Genomic DNA, 17,879 nt, shown 5'->3' on the forward strand with positions numbered 1-17,879 from the left:
ATACAGAAAAATTAATATCTTATATATATAATATCTTATTAGATAGTGACATTCCTGTGACGGACTTACACAGACAAGCATGGGAAAAAGAATTAAACCAGGTAATAACGAAAGACACTTGGGAAGAAAGTCTACAACACATACATCAATGTTCACTAAACGCGAGACATTCTCTAATACAATTTAAAGTAATACATAGGTTACACTACGCCAAAACAAAATTACATAAAATTTTTCAACATATCTCACCTATATGTGATAAATGTCAACATTTAGAAGCTACGTTATCGCACATGTTTACAAACTGTACAAAAATTAAAAAATTTTGGGTAAATATTTTTAGTATAATATCCAAAGTAATCAACACACAACTGGAACCCAACTCAAAATTAATAATATTCGGAATATTAGAATCAAATCAAACACTTAGAATAACACAAAGAAACTTTATCGATTACAGTTTAATAACAGGAAAAAAATTAATCCTAAAATTTTGGAAAGGCCCTACGGCCCCCACAATCAAAATGTGGATTATAGAAATGACGGAGACCTTAAACATGGAAAGAATCAGATTTTCCCTGTTGGATAAACAGGAATTATTCGTTGGAACATGGTCTCCTTTTATTGATTATTTAAAGGGTCAGAACAGTTCAGCACAGGAACCTGACTAGCACCCGGACTAAAGATTGGATGAAATGCTATACTTCGAAATGTACGAACATATCTCGAATGATGTTTTTAAACTTTAACAAATTTTTCCATTCTTCTTCAACTACCTCTTTCACTCCTTTTCCTTTTTTTATTTTTTATTTTAGTTTTCTTTTTCCTTCTTCCCTCTCTCTATTTCATCTATCCCTTTAGCCCTATCTAGTTATAAAAAAAAAAATGAAGAAAAATGCAAAAAGTATTGGAGACAATGTAATAATAACTGACAATATTATCAATTTAAAAATGATGTAATAATGATGTAATAGATGTAATAGATCATGTACCTATCTCCAATAATAAAAAATTAAATACAAAAAAAAAAAAAAAAAGAAAGAATTAATTAATAATTGGACATTTAAAGGGATTTTAAGTGAGAGTGGTCATAATGTAATACAAGATTGAAAATGATTTAAATTAAAACTCAAGCTTGGGTCTTGACACCCTAGTTTGCTCTGTTTGGATTTGAGACCCGATTTGACATTGTAAATTGAGGAAACTATATTAATTGGTATGACTGTAAATGAACATCAATATTAGCATTTACAACATTAATATAAATCTTCTACATTTTTAAGGCATAAATATGAATGGCAAAAGTAAATAAATATGAATGGCAAAAGCTGTGGCTTCTGTGAGAAGTTTAAAGTGGCATCAAATCAGAGCAGTGAACATGATGACTGGGAACATTTTAGAGAAGTTGATTTGAGAAAAGTAGAATGCAGAAGTAGACTAGCAAGAAACATGAGAACAGACTTTAAAAGCTTCCGTAGATAAGTATCAAAGAAAGTAATACGACAATAGCATAGGTCACTTCCATTAGTTACAGATTGAAGCAGAAGAAATGAGGAAACAGCAGAAAAGTTAAACAGGGGCTCTGAGCAAACACTAGTTCATGCAGCATGATTCAGCTTGGGAATTGCTGGGAGAGATAGGTGTGAAGTCTGTAAACTGATTGGGAACCTAGGATCGTGGGTTCTATCACCTGAAAATTAGATGCTGGACATGTCAGCAAGTACCAGGAGTTTAGTTTATTGTCATGTATACTGAGGTACAGTGAAAAGCTGTAACAGGAATGAGGCAAGCAGTGTAAGTGGTAAACTAGATGGTGGTCAGGTAAAACTGAGTATCGCCAATTGTATGATGGGACCAATTGAGGTGTTAGGCAGCAGGTAGATGAGAAGTAGGAGATCAAGGGTAGATCTTTTATTGATGGGGACAAACATGTAATAGTAGAGAACCAATGCCTTGGGTCGCGTTGTGAAACAAATAAGGCAAGCAACAAAATGGATGTATGAATTCAGCTACACCTTGCTAAACGAACTGAAAGAAAGCATGAGTGGAATTTTGTGTCAGTCATTGGAAGTTTGCAAATATGTGCCGCTTGTTCCAAAATTAAATCCGGAGTCATTTTGATAAATATACAAAATGTAATCGCTGTGATATCAATACCACGGGTGAACATTGGGGAACATCAGCGAGGAGGTTGACTGGACTTTGGTTCCTTCCCTCACAGTGGGGAACTTTGGTGCTGCTGTGTGGATGTTCGTGTTGTGGACTACTGTGTTCTGTGTTTTTGTGGGGGGGTTTTATTTGTATGACTGTAAGGAAAATAGCATTTTGTTGTCTCTTAATTGAAGACAATGACAATAAATTGAATCCAAATCAATAATAAGTTGTTTTCAATCACAAACAGAAATTGCAGAAGCTATTTACTGAAATTGGAAGCTCAAAAGGCAGATATTCTATTGTGATGGTTATTTTGGATTAGGTAAAATGAGTGTTTAATCAAAGGTGTACCTACTGTTTTGGTTGTCTGATTCTCTGACATTTAAACACATTTTTAAAAGATCACAATGACTTTGTCATCGTGATGTTGCAAATGAAAAAGTCGTTAATTCTCAATGTTAACAGGCCATAATGTATACAGTTCTGGTCACTTACCTACAGGAAGGATGTTATCATAATATTTATTACATGTCATTTGAACCTCAGTCGAAAGGGTGCAGAGAAGGAAATCAAAATAGTTTATCAAGTATTCATTGTGGGGTTTTTTGGTCAATGATCAATTATCACTTTTTCTTCAAAACATTTAATTACTTGTAACTTTACAATGCAAGGCGCTATTTCATATGCCCTGTAGTTTTAATATTAATAACTAGAATTAATAGTTTAAAAACTTCCCCATCGCAATATTCCATCACTCACCTGTTTCCCCCAATGCAACCTGTTCCCCCAACGTAATATTCCACCACTTTCTCTTCTTTTCCACCCCCCTCCTCCTCTTCTCTCTACCCTCCCCCCTCTGATCCTCGGCCCAGTGAAATAATGTGGGGGTCAGGGAGTCGCGGGGGGGAGGGGGATGAATCGGCCCATGTCGAGGTTGGTGGGGTGGTGTGAGTGAATCACCTCGGTGTCGGGGTCCGGGGGGTGAATCACCCCGGTGTGGGGGTCATGGTCCGGTGCCGGTGCAGCAGGGTCAGTGCCTCTGGGTTGGCGGAGGGACCAGACTGTCCCCAACTCTGCTGCAGCTGACAGAGACGTTGCCGGGTTTGTGTCCCCATGTGTTCGCTGCCCAGAGCCACGGCCCCGCTCTACTCGACCCGTGTGTGGCTGCTGCCGACCCACAGCCCGTCACAGTGCGGCCGCACAGGGATAGACGGGGCGGAGGGCGGTCGTGGTCGGATAGCGCTGACCCCGAGGGGACAGTGGGGGCTGTCCCGAGGGATCCACTCCTTCCGCCGCTTACACCGGGTGTCTGAGTGCTCGGGTTCAGACCGCTCAGTCACCCTCCAGCCCCGGGCAGTCGTGGGCCGGGACTTGCCCTCAATCTGCTGGCACGCTGCTCTTTCGCAAGTCAGTCACAAAAAACATTCGTATCTTCTCTCTGTCTGTGAGTAGCAGTGATGTTGGCGTTTTTTACCAGGTAAGAATGTACGTGTGTCGTGTGTGATACTCCAGATGGCTTGAGTGACTCCGTGCTTTACGCCCTGTGACCTTCCTTGCACCATCTCATAGGTAAACTGGTCACTCTCGGCCTCCCCACTGTCACATGTGCCTGGATAAAGGATTTCCTCACCAACCGGCCCCAGACTGTGAGACTCGGCCCCCACCTCTCCTCCACTCGCAGGTTGAGTACCGGTTCCCCACAGGGCTGTGTGCTAAGCCCCCTCTTATACTGTCTCTACACCTACGACTGTAGTCCGGCCCACAACAACAACCGCATCGTCAAATTTGCTGACGACACTACTGTGGTCGGACTTATTTCGAAGGGAGACGAGGCAGCCTACAGAGAGGAAGTCCTGAAGTTGACAACCTGGTGCTCAGAAAACACTCTGGCTCTGAACACCAGGAAAACAAAAGAGCTCATTGTCGACTTCAGGAGGCACAGCACCGACTTAGCCCCCCTACACATCAACGGCGAGTGTGTGGAGAGGGTCAACACCTTCCGGTTTCTCGGTGTCCATATCGCTGCTGACATCTCCTGGACGGACAACACGACAGCGGTCATCAAGAAGGCTCAGCAGCGGCTGCACTTCCTGAGGGTCCTCAGGAAGCACAACCTGGACTCTAACCTGCTGCTGACCTTCTACCGCTCGTCCATCGAGAGCCTGCTGACATACTGCATTACAGCATGGTATGGCAGCTGCACCATGGCAGACGGGGAGAGGCTTCAGAGGGTAACCAGGACAGCGCAGAGGATCATTGGCTGCCCTCTCCCCTCCCTGATGGACATCTACACCTCCCGCTGCCTTAGCAGGGCAAAGAAGATCATCAAAGACAGCTCCCACCCTGCGTTTGGACTGTTCGACCTGCTGCCCTCTGGAAGGCGCTATAGGTGCATCAAATCCAGGCCAAACAGACTCAGGAATAGTTGCTTTCCGAGAATTATATCTACCATAAATTCAAATTCACACATGCACTGACTACACCGCCCAACACGGACTTCCATCTGTATATATGTATATATGATATATGTATATATGTTCCCCCCCCCCCCCATCTCCCTTCTGTTTTTTGTTGTTTTTTTTCTGTTTCTTGTTTTTTGTGCTAAATTGTATGTATGCACTGAGTACGAGCAGCTTTCAGTTTCATTGTACATGTATAGTGACAATAAATGGCATATCTATATCTATCTATCCCTATTTAATGGCGGCCCTCCCCCTGACGTCACTGGAAGCTGGTACCCCTCCCCCTCCCCCTCCTCCCCCTGCCCCTGTTGCGGGGCATTGTGCCGACACTTTGGGAGCGGATTTTCCCTTTAAAAACTTGGTTTGGGGTATTTTTAAAACCGTGTAACTTGTGAAATATTGCATGAAATGTGAAGTGAAGCAGTTTATTTTGTCAATGTGATGAATAATCTGTGAAAAATTCTGCACTAGTGCATGGTGTTTTGACGAAGGTAGAAAGACACATACGCTTACACACGCACACATGTATACATACATACAAGATGAGACTTTTAATAAATAATATTTAGATGGCGTGTATTCATTGAATGTGTTCTTTCAATTCCCATTGAGAAATGAAAAGACTGTTGATTAACACATCTATAAAATAGCCCATTTGCCGGTAAGACTTAGACTTGGAAACACTTGTAAATTTAGTGGTTCAAGTTTATTCTTCATTTGAGTAAAGAAGTCATACTTTCCTCCAAAAAAGCAAATTAATCCTCTTTTTAACTTGTAGATGCTGTGCACAATTTATGGTGGAACACTTTGTTTTTTATCTTTTGAGGCTAGAACAATAAATTTAGATACTGTAGGAATCAAGAAGATGTTGCACCTAATTTTATTAAGTAGTTGACAGATAACCAATATACTTTGCCTTTTATTTCTGGCAAATATGATCTTTAAGTGTAAATAGATTTGTTGACTCATTATTTCCGCTGATAATTCCGACATTGCAACATTCAATCCGGAAAGATGGTTTATCATTTGAAATCAGATGCAAGGTGGCAATTAATGTTATTTAAAATTTGTCAGAAGCAGCACACTATATTAAAGGATTCCCTTGCCCATGTGATGCCCATTGTTGGAAGAGACAGCATGGAGGCCATTTTGAACTATAACTTTCCAATAGTGGTCAAACATGGAGATCAAATTTGACGGTCCTGCAGTGTGCAGATCAATTTTTCTACTCTGATGCTCTGATAGTCCATGATAGATAATGGCAGAACCTGCCTTCCATCAATGTCCTGCACTTGGCCAACAAGGCAGTTACAAACCCAGATGAGATACAGAAAGCCCTTTCACAACTCGCAATATCCTAGAAAATGTGGGGTTTCCCATCCAAAGAGCAGTCATTGGCAAGAGGTTGAACAGGGTACAAAAGGTCGGGGTAAGTAGAATATGTTGATTCATGACTGATTGATTCATTCATGACCCAATCTACACTTCATTTTTTTAGGATCATTTGAAACTAGAAACATAATAAATTCAGATAATGTCTCGAGGAAATGTTGCACTTTATTTTATTAAGAGGTTGACAGATAACCACCATACAGCACTTTGTTTTTTATTTCCAAATATAAGTATGATCTGTTTAATTTAGCAACTATGTCAATTCATGACTTTGGTTCCTGGCCCTTCACATGCTTGCTTGTTTCAATTACATTTTGTTAAATATGTAATGGGATGATAACTGCAGCAACCGATAGTCTACTCCATTTATAAAGCTCAAATTGCTTTCACTTCCACTAGTACTATTATTCTCCTCCCAACATCTCATGTCAGCAGATTATTACAACAGCAACTCGAGATTATTGTGTTGACAATTCCCTCCCTATTGGGACAAGGGCAAGACGAATGTTGAGTGCAACGTGAAAATGGTGCACACCATTTTGATCTTTCACACAGTTTATCATTCCTTCAACCTCTATCGGTAAGCTGGAATTCCCCAGTGACTCCATTGTAGGAGCACATTCTTCTCACAGTATTCAGTTCAAGAATCTCATAAAAGACAGACTTGCATATTTTTATTTATCTTTAATTTTTTTTTTTTTTTTTTTTAATGGATTTTTTAAATTAGAAACAATGTACATGCATCTTAATCTTAATATGCAGCATATTACATTTTGTGTACATCTTTTTTTTAAACTTTAATCTATGATAGGAAAAGAGAAAAGAGAAAGAAGAGAAGAGTGAGGATAGTAGTGACGTGTAGTCCGCAGTAGTTGCCGTTAAATGAATTGTGATGGTTAAGTAGGCTGCGTGCTTGAAAATGTGAAAAAAAAGAAGAAAAAAAGGCCCCAAAGAGAAGAGGGCCTTAAGAAAAGAAAATAAATAAGTAAAGAATCCAAAAAAGGTAAAGCTAAACAAAAAGAAAGGGAAGGTGCCTAATTCATAACGATTCACACCCATCACCTAGTTTGATACATATTTTTAAATAGAAAAAAAAACCTGATTATCGTTGGTTAACAGAGCTAGTTATTAGTCTAACCCAGTTAAGTTTCATTGCTCTTTTAAGGAATTGTAGTCCAGCTGGAAAGAAATTGCAATTGTCACTGTAGATGTTATTTTTCAGCAAAGATTGCTAAATTTAAGTCACAATTGGTGTACATATGACGGGTTAGTAATAATTGGGATTAATTAAATCTAAATACTGAAAGCCTGCAACTGACTTAATCTTCAAGCATAATACTATGAGCAGTTTAGGACAGGCAATCACTTGAGACTCTTGATGTGCTCTGAGCACATTATTGATTGAAGCTGAAATGCTTGTGTTTTATAATGAAAGCTTAGAAATAATAAAAGGAAGTTAAGTCTCAAAATTATTTAAGTTTCTAATTTTTCCCAATCTATTATTTAAAAAGCTGATGGCTTTAAAAGATGGTGTGATAGATATAGATATAGATATGCCATTTATTGTCACTATACATGTACAGTGAAACTGAAAGCTGCTCGTACTCGGTGCATACATACAATTTAGCACAAAAAACAAGAGACGGAAAAACAAAAAAACAGAAGGGAGAAGGGGGGGGGGGATAGGTGCACAATTTCTGCGGCGCTACATACATATATACAGATGGAAGTCTGTGGTGTTGGGCAGTGAAGTCAGTGCATGTGTGAATTAGAATTAATAGTAGTTATAATTCTCGGAAAGCAACTATTTCTGAGTCTATTTGTCCTGGATTTGATGCACCTATAGCGCCTCTGGCAGGCTGGTCCCAGAAGAAGTTCTGCTCTCATCTATTTCAATTGCTCCACTCTATTAAATCTTTATTTCAACAGCAGCATTTCTTGCATCACTGGCTTCATCACTTCCGGCACCCTGCCCTCCCAAGCCTCCAACCTCATCGATCCCCAGTCCTGCACGGCCCGATTTTATCTTCTCCCTAAAATCCACAAAACTGACTGTTCTGGCAGACCCATTGTTTCTACTTGTTCATGCCCCACCAAACTTATTTCCACATACCTCAACTCCATCCTATCTCTGGCCACCCCCTGCCCTGGTACTTTCCTTGCAACCGCAGGGAATGCTACACTTGTTGCTTTTTTACCTCCCCCCTCCCCCCCCCCCCCCCCCCCCCCCCACCCCACCCCTCGACTCCATCCAAGGACCCAAGCAGTCTTTCCAGATGAGGCAGAGGTTCCCCTGCACCTCCTCCAACCTCATCTACTGCATCCAATGTTCCAAGTGTGACCTAACACCTCCACTCAGCTCGCACTAACCAACCTGATCTCCCGGTGGCGCAGCACTTCAACTCGCCCCTTCCATTCTGAATCTGACCTTTCTGTCCTGGGCCTCCTCCATGGCCAGAGTGAGGCCCAGCACAAATTGGAGGAACAGCACCTCATAATTTGCTTGGGTAGTTTACACCCCAGAGATATGATCATTGACTTCTCTAATTTCAGATAATCCTTGCTTTCTCCCTCCTTCCCCTCCCCTTCCCAGCTCTCCCACAAGCCTACTGTCTCTGCCTCTTCCTTTCCCCCCCCCCCCCCCCCCCCCCCCCCCCCGATATCAGTCTGAAGAAGGGTCTCAACCTGAAATGTCGGCTATTTCTTCTCTCCATAGATGCTGCCTCACCCGCTGAGTTTCTGCAGCATTTTTGTTCACCTTGCATTAACTATTCTCTCCTTGATCTCGTCTCAGACCTGTCAAACTTTCTTTAATCAGTCTTTGTCTTGCACATGTTTTGCCCTTTATCCTTTATCTGTGCACTGTGGATGCCTTGATTGTAATAATGTATAGTATTTGACTGGATAGCACGCAAACAAAAGTTTTTCACTGTACCTCGGTACATGTGACAATAATAAACTCCACTAAACTATAGCGATGTTCCCAACAACTTTCCAAGTTGCATCCTGAAAGAAAATTTAAATTCTGGTTGTCTGTTTTCACAAGTTCCATGCAGTCTGATCAAACTTTCAGGAGCTGCAATGGAATCTATCTTGAGACCGGTCAGAAATTAGGTGTGTATATGTGACAGATGACAATTGATATAAGCAAATGCTCATCATCATCATTACATTGACGGAGTATGCAAGGATCCAATGCTAAAGATGGAAAACTATGAAGCAAACTCATTGATTCGAAAACTATCTTTTATTTTCCAAGAAGCGTTCAAACAACAATCCTATTTCGAAACAGATCCTTGAGACTGATCAACATGTTTCGGAGTCTCTATAAGAAATGGCATGAAACATTTTACTTGTGGAAATGGATGATTGAAAAATAATCTTACAACCTATTAAAATACTTTTAAAAATTGCAGTTATGACTTTGCGATGGGTAATTTTAGACCTAATTAAAAATTACTTTGTACCATCTACTCTGTGGAACAGCTTTCCAATAAAATACACAAAGTGCTAGAGTAACTCAGCTGGTCAGGCAGCATTTCTGGAGTACATGAATAGCTGACACTTTGGGTCGGGATCCTTCTTTGCACTGAGTTATTCCAGCACGTTTGTCTTTTTTTGTAAATTAGCATCAGTAGTTCCTTGTTTCTAGCTTTCCAATTAAACACTGGAGCCAAAACAACTGAAAATTGGTTGCTTCAGAGGATGCTGTTAAGATCTCTTCAGATCATTAAGTCAAAGGTTACCTTGTATATTTCTTATTACTGTATTAAGATAGACAAACATGCAGATGATTGAATAGTTTCTTCATTCAAATGCTGCTGCTCAACAAACATAACTTAAACATTCACGGATTACTTATCTTTCAATGGAATTATTTCACTGCCAACTTGTTAATAAATGATATTGGTCCAGTGAACATTGCAAAGATAATCCAATTATCGCCTGCCAGCAATTACAGAAAACACATTGGTCCTGGTAATTGGATACACCGTTCTAATTTAACATGGGTCAGGGCCGCCATCATGTTTCTACTTAAACACACAATGCATTATCCATTTTCTTCACAAACCTTAGTTTTATTAACCCTGTTTTGCATGGCCTGCATATTATAATCTAGTTTTTTGATACACCATTGATCAATCCATCTTCAAACAATTGTAAGAATAGCAATTCTGTTTGAGGTGGGGAGATCCAAAGTTAGGGACACAGAAGGAACATGAGTGTGGGATCCATTTATAAAAGCAGGGGGGGGAAACCATGTTAAAGGCCAAGAACATCTCGGATGCCCTCGAGTGGAAAACCTCCTCTTGGGAGCCAAAGCGGCAGAGGTGGTGAAGTTGAGAGTAGGGGATGTCGTCTTTGCAAGAGATAGCGTGGGACGAGGTCTAGATAAGTTGCTGGGTTTACAGTTGATTTTTATATCTTCATTAGCCAGGGGGAGATTCAGGAAGAATGGAGAGTGGCTAATGCTATGTCTTTATTTAAGTTCTGCAAGATCCAGCTAAAGACCAGTGTAAAGAACAGTGGGAATGTTACTGGAGTGGCTTTGGGTCCCTTTGGAAAGGCAATGACTGATTAGGGATGACATGGCTATATGTGGAAAGTTTGTCTCAGTAATTTGATAGTTTTGAAAAAGTAATTTGAGGGGATTGACTAAGAGAGTAGTTGATAAGGTTCTGGTCTGGAAGGGCAGTTCTCATGAGATCCAGGGTGAGCTAGCAAAATTGATGCAAAATTGGCTTGGTGATCGATTCATGGTGGTGGTGAAGGGTTGTTTTTTTGGTTGGCAGCTCGCAGTGTGTCGCAGGGAGCGATGTTATGTCTCCTGTTTTTTGTCATCTAGATTAACAACGAGGATGAAATATAAGTAACATGGTTAAGTTTGCAGATTACACCAAAACTAGTAAACAGACCCTACTGATGCACTCCCCTGCTTTTCGCTGAACACTTACGCTACGGGATCTCCCGGTTGCCAACCCTTTCAACTCCCCTTCCCATACAGACCTTTCTGTCCTGGGCCCCCTCCATTGCCAGAGTGAGGACGCACAGAAATTGGAGGAACAGCACCTTATATTTTGCTTACAACCAAGCGGTATGAACATTGAATTCTCTAATTTGAAGTAGCTTCTACTAACTCTCCCTTCCCATCTCTCCACCCTAGCCTTTTAACCAGTTCCACAGCTCACCACATCGTATCCCTCTTTAGATCACACCTTCCCAAGCCAACAATGGGCCTACCAGGTACTGCCCTGCCCGAGGACATTTGTTACCTGGTTGGTCCTGGTCTTTTCTCACCTCCAGCACGTCACAGAATTTATTTTCATGGTTCAATTGACTTCTGATTTAATAGTGAGAGTCCGGGCATTGGTGGAGACTCTGCTGGGCAGCCGGTGAATATCATTTATGGCCATTTACTGGTAATTTCACTTGTTTCCTTTCAGCCCATATTTCAATATTGTTGATGCAAGCATTCACACTTTAGAATGGTTTGAGCATTGTATCATTTATCAGAATGCATCCCAATTCTGACCTTGTGGAAGGAAGGTCATTATGCAGCAGTTTTGTTTAGAGATAGAAATACTGTCGAAACAAGCCCATCGAGTCCATGCTGACCAGCAATCACCCCTACACACGTTCTATCCTACACCCCAGAGACAATTTCCAGAAGCCAATTAACCTACAAACCTGTACATCTTTGGGATATGGAAGGATACCCGGACGAAACCTACAGTTACGGGGAAAACAAATAAACTCCGTACAGACAGCAACCATAGTCAGGATCGAACTTGGGTCTCCACCTCTGTGTTGCGAGGTTGAAGATGGTTGGGCCTGGGACACTATTACTGTTCTCGCGATACTGGATTAGGATGTTTAACTTCCAACAATCTGATATGCTTGTTCATTCAAGGTATGATGCTGACCATTGGAGATTTTTCCTGGTGACTTCAGTTTTGCCATGGCTCCTTATATCACACTTGTTCAAATGCTGATCAGTCATCAAGCACAAGCACACTCTGCCCACTTTCAGAATTCTGCTCTTTGTTCTGGCCTGGGGGGGTCAGTGGAAATAAATGACCGTAACAAAAATCTAAACTGGGAATCAGTGTGTGGGTTATTGGTAAGTCAATTACACCCTTCATCACCTTGATTGTGAATAGGCTGATAGGGCAGTCATTAGCAGGTTGAATTTGTCCTGTTTTGGGTGGGCAGAATACAGCTTGGCAATTTTCTGCAATGTCAGATAAGTGGAAGTGTTTTATCTGCATTGGGACAGCATGACTAAAGGAACAGTTAATTGTGGATTCTTCAAGTTGAAATAAATCTTCAAGTTGTTATTTGGTCACCCAGCTTTTGCTTTTTCCAAGATATAGACGCAAAATGCTGGAGTAACTCAGCGGGACAGGTACCATCTCTGGAGTGAGAATGGACGATGTTTCAGGTCGAAACCCTTCTTCAGAATTTTGCTTTTTCCAATTGTCTTCCCTATTCCTTTATCCCACTGAGTAAATGACATTGGCTTCTGTGATGTAGGGGATCTCAAGAGGCAATTCTGGCTGATGAACACGATTGCAGATGCTTTGGCCATGCTGGGCTTGTGATCACTGATGATGGAGCTTGGATCCTCTTCCTTCTGTTAGTTAATTTCTTCAGATCCCTGTGGTCTAAATCAAAACTTGGAACACACATCTTTAGTCCTTTAACTTAAAACTCTAAAAGCATGAATTTTGTTACATACTCGGTTTGAACATCTGATGTCAGCTTAAGTCAAATCAGAGCATGGAGGATTTGAGATGCATTCAATGGCATACGAGATTAACAAATGGCCCAAATGTTACAGCAGATGAAAATAAGATTTTTTGGAAGACTCTAAAATGATGCATGTAAAGTAGGCTGAGGAAATGATTGAGGGTATAAAACAGAAAAGAACTATACTACCAACAAGGTTTTAATGTCTGAGGACTTCTCAGGATATTTGGGGCACTCCCATATGAGTCGCATCTCCTGACAGTTATGAGAGAAATCTGGTTGTTGCATGCTGAACTGGCATCACTTCCTAACACCATACAGGGGTATTTTCTGTCTCTATCCCATGTGTAACATTAAATGGATGAAGCACAAGTTACTTTAAGGAATAGCAGAACATTGGATGCGATATTAACAAGTTTGTACGACCAGACCTAAGATTCCTTTTTGACAAGGAACATGAGCTACTGTATTGAACAATAGTTTATATTCATGTTCGGATACTTGTGTTAAATAAATATGTTTTTGCTGAACATTATACCCTCCTGAAGCACTAAATAAAAGATGGAGAGGCCATGTATCTATGACATAAGTTCCTCTTTAGCTGTTTTAAATTAAAAAAAATAAATTAAAAAAAAATAAAAAAACTGAAGTAAGGAGGTTGTGGAAGCCCTGCTGGTTGATACTCATTTGATCAGACTCTGAAAACAACACAATGTGTGTCTTGACTGGGCACATCATTCCCTCTCTAAAATCTGCCACCCCTGATTGTTTTTTGCTATCCCCTCTTTTGTGGAAAAGTGTCACATAAACAAATTGCTCAACTGCAAAGTCACTGTGATATGAGAGCATTTCATTAATGTATTAATTTTTAAGTAAATTTTACATCTCAGTGGCAGGATTTCTCGAATTAGTTGGACAGACGCATGGATAGGGAAGGTTCAGAAGGATATGGGTCAAATGGGACTAGCTTAGATGGGGCAGCTTGGTTGGCATGGATAAGTTGGGCCAAAGGGTCTGTTTCTGTGCTGTATTACTCCAAAGTTGTTCAAAGGCTCTTACTGCACCATATTCAATGTGTACATGTGCAAATTAACATGATCAAACATGCATGATTGTATTACAGGAACCTTGCAGTCAAAGTAGATCGTCTAGTGCTCTGAATTAACAAGAGCATCTATCCCCTAATATCAGATGTTACACTATTTAATTTATCTAATTTTCTCCCTGTCATTGTTTTTGCTAGTTTAATAGTGTTTAAACCTTTACCACTTCTCACTGTCACACTTCACTGAGGATTATGGCAGGTTATCACTGCCTTATAATGCCCCTGCCAAATATATGGATGGGCATAAAATTGCACTCGTATATTTTATAAGGGTTTTGCGGTACAGCTTGGCCTGACTGTCTTTAATTGAGTTCCTAGTCACATTCCCTCTGCCAAAATATCAGGAGTAATTTTGTTCTATGATTTGTTCAAAAGAGGACATTGGCAATTTTTGTGATACTAGAATGATCCATACAAGCCTTAAACAGGAAGGATTTAATATTTAGGGTTGGGTTAACTTTCAGCAGCTAACATTCACAGCTCAATAAATTCCAGTCAATAACTGTTCCACATAAGAGCAAGTTAAGCCATATCCTCATGGGGGGGAAAAAGACAAAGTGTTGGAGTAACACAGCAGGTCGGGCAGCATTCCTGGAGAACATGGATAGGACCCTTAGATCCTGACCTGAAAGGTCACCAATCCATGTTTTCTTGGGATGCTGCTGGTCTGCTGAGTCACAACAACACTTATTTTATAGAACAGCATCAGGGCTGATCTTCAGGTCCTTGATTCTCCATATCCTTATGATCTTCAATGGCAGCACAAAATCTACTATCAACATTCTGTTGTGGAGACAGAAGCTGAGGACCATCTTTCTCAACAAGAAAGCACCATCTAAATCATAGACTTCAATTTCAGTTATATGATGAGGTGTTGTATAGTAGGGTACTAGTGCCATGGAAATACTGGTTTGTTTCTAACATTGGAAATAAATTGGCTGAACACAAGCTGAGAATTAGTTTGTTAGACCTCAAGGGATCCAGACAAGTTCCTCCCAAGAGATTAAAGTATTAAAAGGCAGGACAAATTCACTTTATGATACTAGTAATTGGAGTTTCTTGGCACTTGCTTCATCATCTTTGTGGGGTGGTAGAGTATCTCCCCCAATCTTTTGAAAATCATTTTTTTTTTTTAAATCTTCAATATTGTGCTTCAAACATAAATAAGGTGCAACAAGTAGGTGGTTCAAATATATTTCCTTCATACTGTTATAGTAACTCTTCTGCTCATAACTAGAACAGTTCCTGATCCTATGCCTGCCAGTACAATACCATATATACTGGGAACATTGGATCAGTGAATATAACTTTAAATGCTTGATAATCTATTTATCAAAAACCAGGACACTCCAAAAAATCTAATATCATGAATGGTTAATTGCTTGAACAAGAAACGAGTCGGAGTTTATTTTTCATTTTACTGAGGTAAATATCTACACAGGATAAAGTTGTTATTACAAAGTGCGAAAAACTGTGTACTATTAAACATTATTACTTGATCAGTTTATCTGCAATATTTTGCACTAGGTTTTTAAAAGCCTTGTTAATTAAGTTATATTCATCTGGATTTTACCTTATAGGAATATTAATAGTATTCATTATGCATTTGTGACATTAACATATTACATACATCAAAAATACACGCAATTCCACAATCAGTAGTTTTTGCAGGTACAATGGTGAAGTTTATCTGGATTCACGAGCACAGACCCCAAAATAACCAGATTGAACAAAACAGCACGACACTGAAGCACAGATAATCGTCCAACAGGGCTTTCACGCATTTTCTGATCGCAATATCAAATACATTTTCTTCCAATTAAGTTAAATAATTCCCTTTTCTCAACTGTAAACAACAGGTTTTTAAAAAATGGACACTCTCTTGTTTGATGCACTTCATTGCACCTATAAACATCAAGCTGTTTATAAATGTTGCTATTCAGTACAATAATTGAATCTGGTGGTTACACAATCTATAAAATCCTTAATTCAATTTTTAGTTATTTCATCAACAGGGACACTGTACATTGCATTATACTGTTCTGTAAATATGCTCCTCAACTATACAGATGTCAAAATTCTTCTTCCTATCGTGGTAACAAATAATATCATGGAGATTGCACAGCATAGGAAAGAGGATAACCACACAAATATCACAATGTAGGCATGTGTTCCAGATGGTGACAACAAACAAAAAACCTGCATCTTGAAATAAACTATCAGTATTATTACTAATTTAAAAACAAATTACTTTAACAAACTCTAATACTCAATTTGCTTGCAGGTTTATATACAATTTAATACTTTAAATTCAATTTCATAGTTTTGAAAATGTGATTTTGATCTTGCAAACTGCACATGAAAATAGCGAGGAAATGGCTCCAAGCCTGTGACCAAATGAACCTAACTAACATTGCTTGGGAATGTTTAATATTTGAGAGCAACGTATCTTCAAGAGAAATGATGGCTGGAATTAGTGAGTTGTCATTCCAAACATCCACTTTCACAATGAATAGGATGATTTTTACAAGACACTGGCATTTGTTTGGGTAATATCTCTTAACTGCAGCAGGTATTTTGTTTTACAGTATCACACTGTGGACAACCAGTGATCTTAATCTTGTCACCGAGCAGAATGTTGTGTGTAGAAACGTCACTGAGCTGTCGATGCTCAGAGCAACTAAACTAGCAGTGAACTATTCAAGTATAATAGATAGAAATTAACAATATATTTTATAAGTCACTAACACTATGTTTCTGATGTCCACTTTGAAACGGGCATAATTTTTAATCTAAGAAACAATGAGATTAATATGTGCAAATCCTGCATGGTCAACGCAGAAATCCAACTAAGTGTCTGAAAAATGATTTTCTGTCATTAGATGTATTAATACGCCCTGAAGCTGCAAAAAAAATGCCCATAAATACAAACTAATTTCATGGCATATTATTCCCGTCCTTCATCCCCACTTTTTTTTTCTGTTTGCTATTCTAACTTCTTAATCCTAATTGGATAATGTGAAACGGTTTCCTTTATGCTCACTTTCCAGAACTTTGTGATCATAATCAGATTATGTTTTCAGAAACTTACTAACGGAAATGTTAAAAACCTAGCAAGCAAGCGCAAGACTGACTAATTCAGATGTCATGCCAGAGCAAATTATAGCTGCATATTTCACCATTTGATGTCTTTCTCCCCGCTGCTGCAATTATTGGGGATGCTGAAACTCAATACATTTAACCACCAAATCGCTGAGCTACACAGCAGAATAGAAAACACGGCTATTGCTATTTTATGAATATTTTTTAAAAGGTCGTTTTTTTTAATTAAATCCTGTCAATTGATGAGTACCTGGCTTTAAAAGAACAATATCTTGGCAACTACAAAAAGGCCTCTCTCGCAATTAGTTAATTATAAGAAGCTGTGATAAATTGTTCTCATTTACTTCGATAGATTTTTTTTTTAAATGAATTTTGCTTGCATAACTGGTGAATTCAGTTATAGAACCTTGTTTAAGTGTAAGATACTAATTATAAAATCTTGATAAGTGAACAATATAATCTTAATGTACTTCAGTCAATTTTCTCGGACTCCTTGGCTGATTCATCGTGAAATTTGGAAAAGGCAGTACGGTGGGGGGATCAGGCAAAACATGATGTTAACATTGTTCTGCCTTGGCAAACGACCATCCACCCGTGGGATGAGTGTGATATCTCAAGACCTGAAGAGAAGCATTGAGCCATCACGGAGGCAAATCCAACATTGTTTTCATGATGCAACTCCTCTGAAGCTTACTCCTCCAGGGTAACAATCAGAAGTGATATCTCTGAGTGATTGCTATCTCTTCCTCCGCCATCACCACCCCCCCTTCCCCAAAGCCACATGTGGTGCCATGTAAAAGATTTTTGAAAATTAAGGCACATAGCATTAAATGTAATGTACTCACAATAACTTAAATTTGATATTCTGTTGGAAAAATAATTATAAATGCAGATGATGAACACAACCGCAATGA

This window comes from Leucoraja erinacea, chromosome 18 (genome assembly GCF_028641065.1).
Source record: "Leucoraja erinacea ecotype New England chromosome 18, Leri_hhj_1, whole genome shotgun sequence".
Classification (NCBI taxonomy): domain Eukaryota; kingdom Metazoa; phylum Chordata; class Chondrichthyes; order Rajiformes; family Rajidae; genus Leucoraja; species Leucoraja erinaceus.